Below are 10,677 nucleotides of genomic sequence, written 5' to 3'. Positions count from 1 at the left end.
CCAAGTGACCTGGGCTGAGGTGCACGAAGATCGAAGCGGGTGACAACCATTGGGTGGTAACTTGGTGAGAGTTGTCACCTTCTTGGGGGCTAACCGACTTGGGTCTCTCCCTCCCACTTGGTCGCGGTGCACGAAGCCGTCTCGGTCATTTACCCTACCGTGTCGGAGGTTATAAATAGATTCGGGAAAGTGACTTCAGTGGCCTTAGTGCGCATGCGCTGATCATGGTTTTTACCGTGGAGCCATCGGGAATCCAAGGGAAAACTTGACTATAATTATCAGAAAAGGGACGGGCAGTGACCAAAAATAAATGATACAATATAATGTAAATGTGGATAAGCACTGAGGCGAAAAACTAACGTGTGTCTGTTTTTGAGCGCTTTTAGGGCACATCAATTAGGGTTGGGGTTGGGTGAAGAGGGAGATGCCAAAAAAAAACAACCTACTGTGAATTTTGGTTATTTTTATCAAAATTCTGTTTGTTTTATAAAGTTATATCTGAGGTTTCACAGATTTTCAATGTGCACTGATACACTGGCCTCGAATGAATCCCTCGGTAATGCTTTTAGGTCTACGACCGAACCAAAATCATCCTGTTTCTTAATGTTTTGAGCAATGGGTCTTTTTTTTCTTTACATTTTAATTCAGCTTCATTCTACTCAGAAGAAATTCTTTCAATGTGATGACAAAAACATTAGATAGACGTTTGCTCGGAGAACGTTTGTCAACACAGCAACATTTAAAAAAAAAGGAGGACGATATAGATTGTTAAATAAAAGGATCTGTGCTTTAGCATTCTGTCTCATCGTCATTGTTAACTGTTGCACTTCACACACACACACACACACACACACACACACACACACACACACACACACACACACACACACACACACACACACACACACACTTTTGCTCCAGTTACAATCATGTACTTCGTAAGGCTTTATTCAAGTTTGTCTCTTGTTCTTAAACATCCGAATTCAAAGCACACGTCTGAGCTGAGAATATATACATGAATGTCTGCCGCCATTCAATGTGAAATAATGTTGATTTGTGATCCAAACACTTCCGAAAAATGCTGGTTCGTGTGTCTTCAGTCAACCGGCGCCGCATCATCACAACTCCACCCCTGCCTGCCTGCAAAAATACAAACATAGATGGTGACACACAAAATTCAACCCAATTTTTGTTTTTATAATTTCTACATCCGTTGACCGAATTATTTATCATTTGGTGTTTATTAACTACAGATTATGCATGACGAAGGTCAACAAAGTTGCGAGTTTACATGTTAAATGGAGGGGTACTTTGGAACACTTTTGAAAGAAGCTAAAAAATCGGACCATGAAACCTACAAACAGGAAACTTCGTGGAATGGTGATGAACAAAGTGAAATTCATGCACAACAACCATGAAGATATTCGCCGAACACGATTGACTGGAAAAATGACCCCTTCATGGTAGAGTCACACTTGCGCAAAAGTAACCGATGACAGGAACGCAATCCTCTATGGGGATGCCCTCCTCCTGTCTGTAATGGCTGTACTCAAGTCACTGATTGTCTAAGGTTGTTTATGGTATACTACGTCCTTCAAATAACCCCAAAAATATCAATCTTGAAGAATTAAATCGGGTTCGTTAGTCTACCGCTCCATTTTAAACCTCGAACTGTTGAGTCCATCCCCGAATTTGGATTCTTTTTCGAAAGACAACCAAAGTCAGACCATTTCACCTACAAAATAGCATCTTTCGGGACTAGTCATGCCGAAGCTGAAATTAATGTACACCAAGTATGAAGTATACGAAATACCCTTACTTTCTTGCAGACACCTCAGTTAGCTATCATGCATGCAACTGACTCAAGAAGTCTCACTGGGGAGTTGGAAACTGTGTCGTCTTCAGCCGATTAATAAATTACAATATATCAGTAAACACACACACACACACACACACACACACACACACGCGCACACACACACACATACACACACACACACACACACGCACATACACACACACACACACATATACACACACACACACAGAATTACAGTCAGCATTGCAAAAAATAAAGATGAATTTTCTCATGCATAATGCCAAAGAAGGCAAATTAGTCTGATTTTTGAATTTAAACGAATGATGCAAACAGCGCTACATACCTTGTTCATATCCTGTTCTGCAATGTGGGCTGGCGTATATGTTTAATTAGCCCATTGTACATATCCTAGCGGTAAAAACTGTAAGAGATCAAAATCAGATAACATTAGGAAAATGATACCGCTTGCAGAAACAAAACACAAGAATGCATACTTCTTTCATTTTAGCCAGTCTAAAAAATTCATGTTAGCCAGTGTAAAAACTTACATGACATTTCCACGAACAGCTTCTATACAGAAGTATGCCTTAGCATTGGGAACTTCGTGGGACTCGAGAAAGGAAAAGAAATAATAACTTAGAAACTATTCCGTGTTGTGTTGTTATCCTGCAATTGAATAGATGAAAAATCCATGCGTCCTTAAAAGGCACAGTCCTTTCCATGCAAACGATTTGGCTCAACCCAAACCTGGCGATGCTTTTACGTAGAATAAGACTTCCCCTTTCCCAAGACACATGACAAAATTCAACAGCCTGAATCAGTGAATGCTTTGTGTGCACAACAAATTGTTATCCTTTATTTTTTTGCAAATTCACTTCATTAACAAAAAAACTTGTAAAAAAAAACAAATTCACCAAATTCCAGCTGAGCAGAACTGCTTTCACAATAAGGACTGGGCCTTTAAAGGTACGTTCCTCATCATATTACCCAGTATATCAGACACCACATTGTCATGTTTGTCCAGGTTTTTACATGGAAAAAATAAAACTTTATTTTAACATGGGCACATACGTCTGACTTCTTTTGGTGGAGATTGGAGGATGTGCGATTCATTTCCTACTAGGCACTGGTGTCAACATGTGAAATTCATTAAGCGAAATGTTTTCACTATACACAGAACATAACCAGGCTATCAAATGTGTGGTATATGTTCAAGTCAGAATGATGCCCTCAGTTTTTTTTTTAAATTTGAGAGATCTGTGATGTCTGACATTTTGGTTCAAAATGTAAGGAATTTATACTTAAGGCCTAAAAAAAAAATAGGTGTGGTTACGGTAACCCGACCTACCCTATTTTTAGGGGCCGACCCTATAACTTTTTATTACATTTGTCAAAAAAACAAAAAACACACAAGAAAACGAGTGCAGAAAACGCTATGAAAGCGAAAGCGCCCGAGTCGCACACTTATTTCCCTGTCAAGTAGGTTTAATTTGTACACATTAGAAAAAAAAGTTTAAAAAAAAAAGTGTTTGCCTACCTTCCTACCCTATTTTTTTTGGCTATGTTACCGTAACCACACCTATTATTTTTTTTGGCCTAAGCTCTAATGAGTAAAATTTGTCTTGTCAAAAACCAAAAGCATATTTCTTCCTCTGCATGCAAGACTTTCTTTTATCTGTGCATCTTCATTTAGAACAGCAAACAAACAAAAACATCACACTCTGCATAGCGAAACAACTTGCAAAGAAAACCTCACAATCGTTATTGAGAGAAAGACCCTGACTGTTGCAATGTTTTATGTATTTAAAAAACCCACTGAAACTGTGTGTTTGAATTCTTCAGTTTGATCAGCTATATATATATATGTGTTTGAAAAGTTACCTTGATCATTCTGACATGCTGTGGCTCAAATCACATCTCAGACAATGTTGTAGACTCCATAGATCTTTTGACGTTGAGGCGCATGGAAGAACTGCATTCTGTGGAAACACAAAACATTATACACAGAGGAAGAACAAGTCACAACAACTTTTAGTAGCAGCAACAGTATATATGATTTTATTAGTGTGGTGTTCGTGATCTAATGAGTTGGGGGGGGGGGGGGTGGACGGGGTGGGGTGGGTGGGGGGGGGGATGTGAGAAGGCTAGTTGGGGAACCGGGGGAGGTTTAATATCAAGCATTGTCATTTAAATGTAATGACTGGTACAATGTTTAATGTATTTGGAAGACAACAACACTGCAATGTATAATGTGAACCAACTTCTGCATGACAAAGATCAGGTAAAAACAAAAATTTACCTGTTTCATTCTGGAAACCTTTTGGTCCCATCACATCTCAGGCGTAAACTATATGGACACATACTGTAGTGATTAAAACAAAAACAGGGATTTTAATGGACAAAACGAATTTTGTGGATAGGAAAAACAGTAAGAAGAACAGGCGCAGCAAAAAAGTCAATAATCTTACTCCAAATAACACAATCACAGATTCAGTAACTGAACCCCAGTTAAGTGTTAGTGATTCAAATGACTGAATTTAAAACAGGGAGAGTGAGATTGTGAATATATTTGTGTGTGTGTGTGTGTGTGTATGTGTGTGTGTGTGTGTGTGTGTGTGTGTGTGTGTGTGTGTACAGGGTAAATGCAGAGCCATTGATTGGAAACAAAACCTTGTTACTGTTAAATATCAACAGTTGAGTTATACAACATAAGAGGCAATGGAAAAGTTGGATATGGATATGCAAATATATGTTGCAGGTGGAAGAGGGGAGGGGGAGAGGGTCTTTGTTGCTTGCAGTTAATAAGCAACGGAGGCCAGCTGTTGTTCTGGGTGTAACCTTGTCATGTTTAAGCAAACATGTTTGTGGATCACCTTCTGCATTTAGATCTGTTTGAGTATTATTTTGCAAAGTTACCTTGATCATTGTAGCATCCTCTTGATCCCATCACATCTGAGACTATGGCCTGTATACTCCATGGTCAGACGCTGGAGTGATAACAAGGTCAATCTGAAAAGTTGAACATAATTATGCAGAGAGGGGGCAAGGATAGGGGGGTGGGGGCAGGGTTGAAGGTTGGTTACAGTGCTAGTTGGACATGAGAGTGTTATGGGGTGAGGATGGTGCTGATATTAATAAGCATAATCAGTTAAAGCTCACAACTATCTTGATCTTCACAGACATGAATTGCATAATGAATCCACAAGCATGTACCTTTATTTTTGCCCTTGAGTTATAGGTGGAAGGAAATGTTGAGTGGTAAACACAAGTTGTATTGATCACTGGGTCAGCCTGTGGTCAGTCCCCTTTGATCTGCAGATTGCATCAGCATAAACAAACACAACGTCATCATCGTAAACAGCCTGAATGGTCAATCATGAATCTAAGAATACAAACACTGGATCTAATTTGAGAGTCTGCAAACGAGTCAGTTTGAAGATTCAATGAAAATCTGGCAGTCAATGAAGCAGATAGATCTGGCCTTGCGCTTGTGTTTGCAAGCAGATACATGTTTGAACATCCCTTATCTTAACGTTATCATTCAACAGATTGATATTTTCCTGCCGATGAGCTAAACAAACAATGACAATTACAGAAGTGGTAAGATTTTGAAGACGAAATTCAGTCATACAAACAAACTCAACAGAAAGAATCTAGCTAACTACTGTACAGCTTTCGACAAAATCAACGCATTTGCATGCCTTAGTCATTCCTGCTTTGATTCCAATAATTCTACATGATCGTACTGCACAAAAAATACGAAAACGAGCTGATCGAAATGAGTAACACTGCCTCACCTGCTATGATTGTACTGTGAAAGCGAAGGTCGTCTGCGATTCGAGATTTCAAAGTCGAACAGCGGCGTTTCTGCACTCTCAGCGGTTATCTTGCTTGGAAATGTGAAAAGCATGACTTGAAATCGAACGGAAGGCACCATTCTACCTTTTCGTTTGGGCGTTGTTTTTGTAAAATCTCCGAAAATGTCATTTCGAAAAAGGCGGTCGCCATTTTTTTGGGTGCCAACTTCTTTGAGTGGGGCTGCTAGCTAGCTGGTCCAAACGGGAGCCTCCCATTCGGTACGCAACCCTGTGAAAAAAGCTTCGTGCACCCCGACCGGGAGGGAGCGGACCGACTTGGGCAGATCTCCCATTGGTTGTCACCCACTTTGGCTTCGTGCACCTCAGCCCTGGGTTCGATTTCCGGCATGGGCGGTCTATTTTTTTAATTTTTTTAATTTATTTATTTTTTTAATTCTTGTTTACTTGCGTACGTGTACCACTGCGCGAGGAGAAAAGGCATTTGCATGATTTCAGAGCAAGCCAGACAACGGGTGGGGAAATGGTCTCGGCAAAGAAATTACAATGCAGGGTTTGGTCTCGGTGAAAGAGAGACAGAGAGCACGAGATAGTCTATGGCCAAAGTGATCCGGGTTCGATTCCCGGCTTGGGCGGTCTATTTTTTTTTTTAATTCTTGTTTACTATTGTTTATTATGAACGTTTTAATGTTTTATTTTACTCTAATAGTTTTTTTAATTGTGTAAAATAAATAAATAATTTTTTTTTTTAATCCAAGTGATCCGGGTTCGATTCCCGGCATGGGCGGTCAAATTATTATTTTTTTTTTAATTCTTGTTTACTATTGTTTATTATGAACGTTCTAATGTTTTATTTTACTCTAATAATTTTTTTAATTGTGTAAAATATTTTTTATTATTTTTTTTTAAATCCACGTGCACAAGACAAAAACTTTCATATTGGGGGAGCGAGCCAGTCTGAAGAGTACTCGGGTCCAGCGCCAGCGTTTTTTATCCCCGAGTACACAGTACTAGGGTCCTGCAGACTTTAATTGTGTGTATATAGCTCAGTTGGTAGCGCGCTGGATTTGTATTCAATCCCAGTTCGATCCCAGGTTCGGCGGAAATTTATTTCAGAGTCAACTTTGTGTGCAGACTCTCTTCGGTGTCCGAACTCCCCCCCCCCCCCCCCCCCCCGTGTACACTACATTGGGTGTGCACGTTAAAGATCCCACGATTGACAAAAGGGTCTTTCCTGGCAAAATTGCTTAGGCACAGTTAATAATTGTCTACCTATACCCGTGTGACTTGGAATAATAGGCCGTGAAAGGTAAATATGCGCCAAAATGGCTGCAATTACTGGCCGTATAAAATTTCATCTCACACGGCATCACTGCAGAGCGCCTAGAACTGTACCCACGGAATATGCGCGATATAAGCGTCATTGATTGATTGTGTCTGTCTGTCTGTCTGTCTGTCTGTTCGTCTCGACTTAACAGCTTATTGCTGGGAAACTACTGGGCGCAGTTCGTTCAAAAGTTGATACACTAACTTGATAATAGGTCCGATTGATCGTATTAAAACTTCATAATGTTACCTGGGACCTAAATGCGAAATATTCCACAAAAACGACTCTTAACGGGGGGAGGTTTGGCGGTGGGAGTACAACTGCCGTGCAGCTAATGGAACAGCCAGCTAGCTGGTGCGAATCACGTCCGCCTATGGCCAAAGTGATGCGGGATCGATTCCCGGCATGGGCGGTCTATATTTTTTTTAAAATTCTTGTTTACTATTGTTTATTGTGAACGTTTTAATGTTTTATTTCACTCTAATAATTTTTTTAATCTGTAAAAGAAATAATTTTTTATTTTTTTTATTTTTAAATCCAAGTGACCCGGGTTCGATTCCCGGCATGGGCGGTCTATTTTTTTTTTTTTTTTTTTTTTTAATTCTCGTTTACTTGCGTGCGTGTACCACTGCGCGAGGAGTATAGGCATTTGAGTTCACTGGCGAATGTCAGATTTGTTGGCTTGGAGGAAAGCGTTTCCGACTATGGCCAAAGGGATCCGGGTTCGATTCCCGGCATGGGCGGTCTATTTTTTAAATTTTTTTATTTCTTTATTTTTTTTTTAATAATTTCTTGTCCCCGAGTACGCTAGTACAAGGATCCAGCAGACTTTAATTGTGTGTCTGTGTGTCTCGACTTAACAGCTTATTGCTTATTTATTTATTTATTAGTGAGTATTTCTACGCACATACCCTCCCAGAGGGGAGGCTCATGACGTTTACAATATGCCGTGTGAGATGGAATTTTTTACACAATATATCACGCATTCACATCGGCCAGTAAATCTCAAGCGTGTTAGGCGAGTACTTATATAATTTTCACGGCCTATTATTCCAAGTCACACGGGTATTTGGTGGACATTTTTTTTATATATGTCTATACAATTTTGCTGGGAAACTACTGGGCGCAGTTCGTTCAAAAGTTGATACACTAACTTGATAATAGGTCCGATTGATCGTATTAAAACTTCATAATGCTACCTGGGACCTAAATGCGAAATAAACCACCAAAAAACGACTTGGCGGTGGGAGGAATTCGCGGTGCAACAGCCAGCCAGGCAGTCTGATAGAACGGTGCAAGGTCTCGGCCAACCAAGACTATGGCATACTCGTAGCAAAGCCGCCGAATGGTACCGTAAACCAAGAATAGTGACGTAATTACGTCACGGTCGAAAGTCTTTGACGTTAATGCCTCCCTGCAGTCTTTTTCTCTCGCGCGGTGTGTGTGTGTGTTCATTTTGTGCACATGTGTTAGACTAGAGTTACTGTTTGTGTGTGTGTGTGTGTGTGTGTGTGTGTGTGTGTGTGTGTGTGTGTGTGTGTGTGTGTGTGTGTGTGTGTGTGTGTGTGTGTATGAATGTCTGAAGAGTACTCGGGTCCAGCGCGAGCGTTTTTTATCCCCACTTATGCCCAACATATGGGATCCCGGCGGGGTTAGGGTAGAGCCCTCTAACTTTTTTTAAAACACAGAGGGGCATTACCTCACGTCTGTGAAATAATGCCCACTCTCCCTCCACCATATTTGTCTTTTTTACCAGATAGCAAGGGTCGCTCCAGGCACCGAGAAAGTTTAGCTGGTTCCAGTAGCGACAATAGCTCCGGTGGCGGATGCCTCTGTTTTGTGGACACGCCGGTTGTCCACATCTGATGAAATCCGCATCCCTGCCTCCCTCGGTGATGCAAGGCGACAAGAGGCAGTGTGGGCATTCCGATATGTCATCATCTGCTAATGGAACCAGGTCAGGCGGACTGGTATGGAAAGCCGTTTGGCTCATAACCATTACACGTGTAATAAAACATAATTATCCTACATACGTGAGAGAGACACCCGTGAGATAATAATCAAATCACACGTGTGTATATCATGTAAATGAGGTCCTGTCAAGCAAGTCTGGCAGGGACCTGTTTTTCCACTGCTTATGATGCCAAAATCACCAAGACAAACGTCATTATAGAAACACAAATTGCGCTCGCTAATTACCCTCGATGAATCTTTAGAACTAACACGTCACGCCACACTTTCAGAGTGACGTTTCTTTGCTTTGACGTAATAGATTGCACGAGGCTTTAGAAGAGATCGAGGTTCCAAAACAAGCGTCTTCAATTTAGCTGCCTCGAATGCAGGACATTTTCAGTAAAATACACGTAAGTACAGTATGTAGGATAAACAGAATACTACATGGCTTGCTGTGTCGTACCAGATTTACACTCGTTGCTTTTTCAAATAGTGAACAGCTCGCTTTCGCTCGCAGTTCAATATTTAAAAAACCAACTCGTGTAAATCTGGTACGACACAGCAAGCCATGTAGTATTCTCTATATACACGCGTAATAAATGATTAATACACGTGTATTTATTTCTTATTGCACGTGTAATTTATCTTTTTTCTCATGCTATGGAATAGCATAATGATTAAATACACGTGTAATAAATATTTCATACTCGTGTAAGAAATGATTAAATACACGTGTAATTAACATTTCATGCGCGTTTAAGAAATGTTTAAATACACGTGTAATTATTTATTACACGTGTATTTAATCATTTCTTACACGTGTATGAACTATTTATTACACGTGTATGAATCAATCATTACGCGCGTATTAATTATTTAGTACGCGCGTATGAATCATTTCTTACGCGCGTATGAATTATTTATTACGCGCGTATGAATTATTTATTACGCGCGTATTTAATAATTTCTTACACGTGTATGAACAATGTTTTACACGTGTATTTAAACATTTCTTACACGTGTAAGACATGATTAAATACACGTGTAATACATTTTTCATACACGTGTAAGAAATGAATAAATACGCGTGTAATAAATATTTCATACAAGCGTTAAAAATGCAGGAGTCACGTGGTTAAGCGACTTAAAAACTCGGACTGGGAATCCACATGAAAAACACTCTATGCGTCTTCATCGCCTCGCTTTGCACGCTTACAGCTCAGGATGGCGGAAGCGGCAAACGTCAATGTCACTTTAGAAGGTTTGCGAAGTCGTATATTTTCCGATTCAAGTTTTAATTTATTACAGGTGTATCTAATAATTAAAATACACGTGTATTTAAATCTTTTCCTACACGTGTATTTAAACATTTCTTACACGCGTATAAACTATTTCCTGCACGTGTATTTAATCATTTCTTACACATGCATGAAATATTTATTACACGTGTGTTTAATCATTTCTTACACGCGCATGGAATATTTATTACACGTGTATTTAATCATTTCTGACACGTGTATTAATCATTTATTACACGTGTATGAATCAATCATTACGCGCGTATTAATTATTTAGTACGCGCGTATGAATCATTTCTTACGCGCGTATTAATTACTTATTACGCGCGTATGAATTATTTATTACGCGCGTATAGGTTATGAGCCAAACGGCTTTCCATAGACTGGGGCTGGGCGCTGGAGTATTTTATGGAAAGCCGTTTGGCTCATAACCTATACGCGCGTAATAAATAATTCATACGCGCG

General features: G+C 39.9%; 1 long non-coding RNA gene across 1 annotated transcript; it reads right to left on the bottom strand.

The window, feature by feature from the left end:
- Positions 1 to 859: 859 nt before the first annotated feature.
- Positions 860 to 6,003, bottom strand: LOC138955028 (uncharacterized). Its single transcript, XR_011452064.1, has 6 exons — positions 5,617 to 6,003; positions 4,736 to 5,131; positions 4,119 to 4,181; positions 3,701 to 3,798; positions 2,163 to 2,240; positions 860 to 1,140 (listed from the first exon to the last, which is right to left on the bottom strand). It is a non-coding gene; the product is annotated as an uncharacterized lncRNA (long non-coding RNA).
- Between the last annotated feature and the right edge of the window lie 4,674 nt (positions 6,004 to 10,677).

Source organism: Littorina saxatilis, unplaced genomic scaffold (genome assembly GCF_037325665.1).
Source record: "Littorina saxatilis isolate snail1 unplaced genomic scaffold, US_GU_Lsax_2.0 scaffold_1073, whole genome shotgun sequence".
Taxonomy (NCBI): Eukaryota; Metazoa; Mollusca; class Gastropoda; order Littorinimorpha; family Littorinidae; genus Littorina; species Littorina saxatilis.
This window is presented reverse-complemented; position numbering and strand designations above follow the sequence as displayed.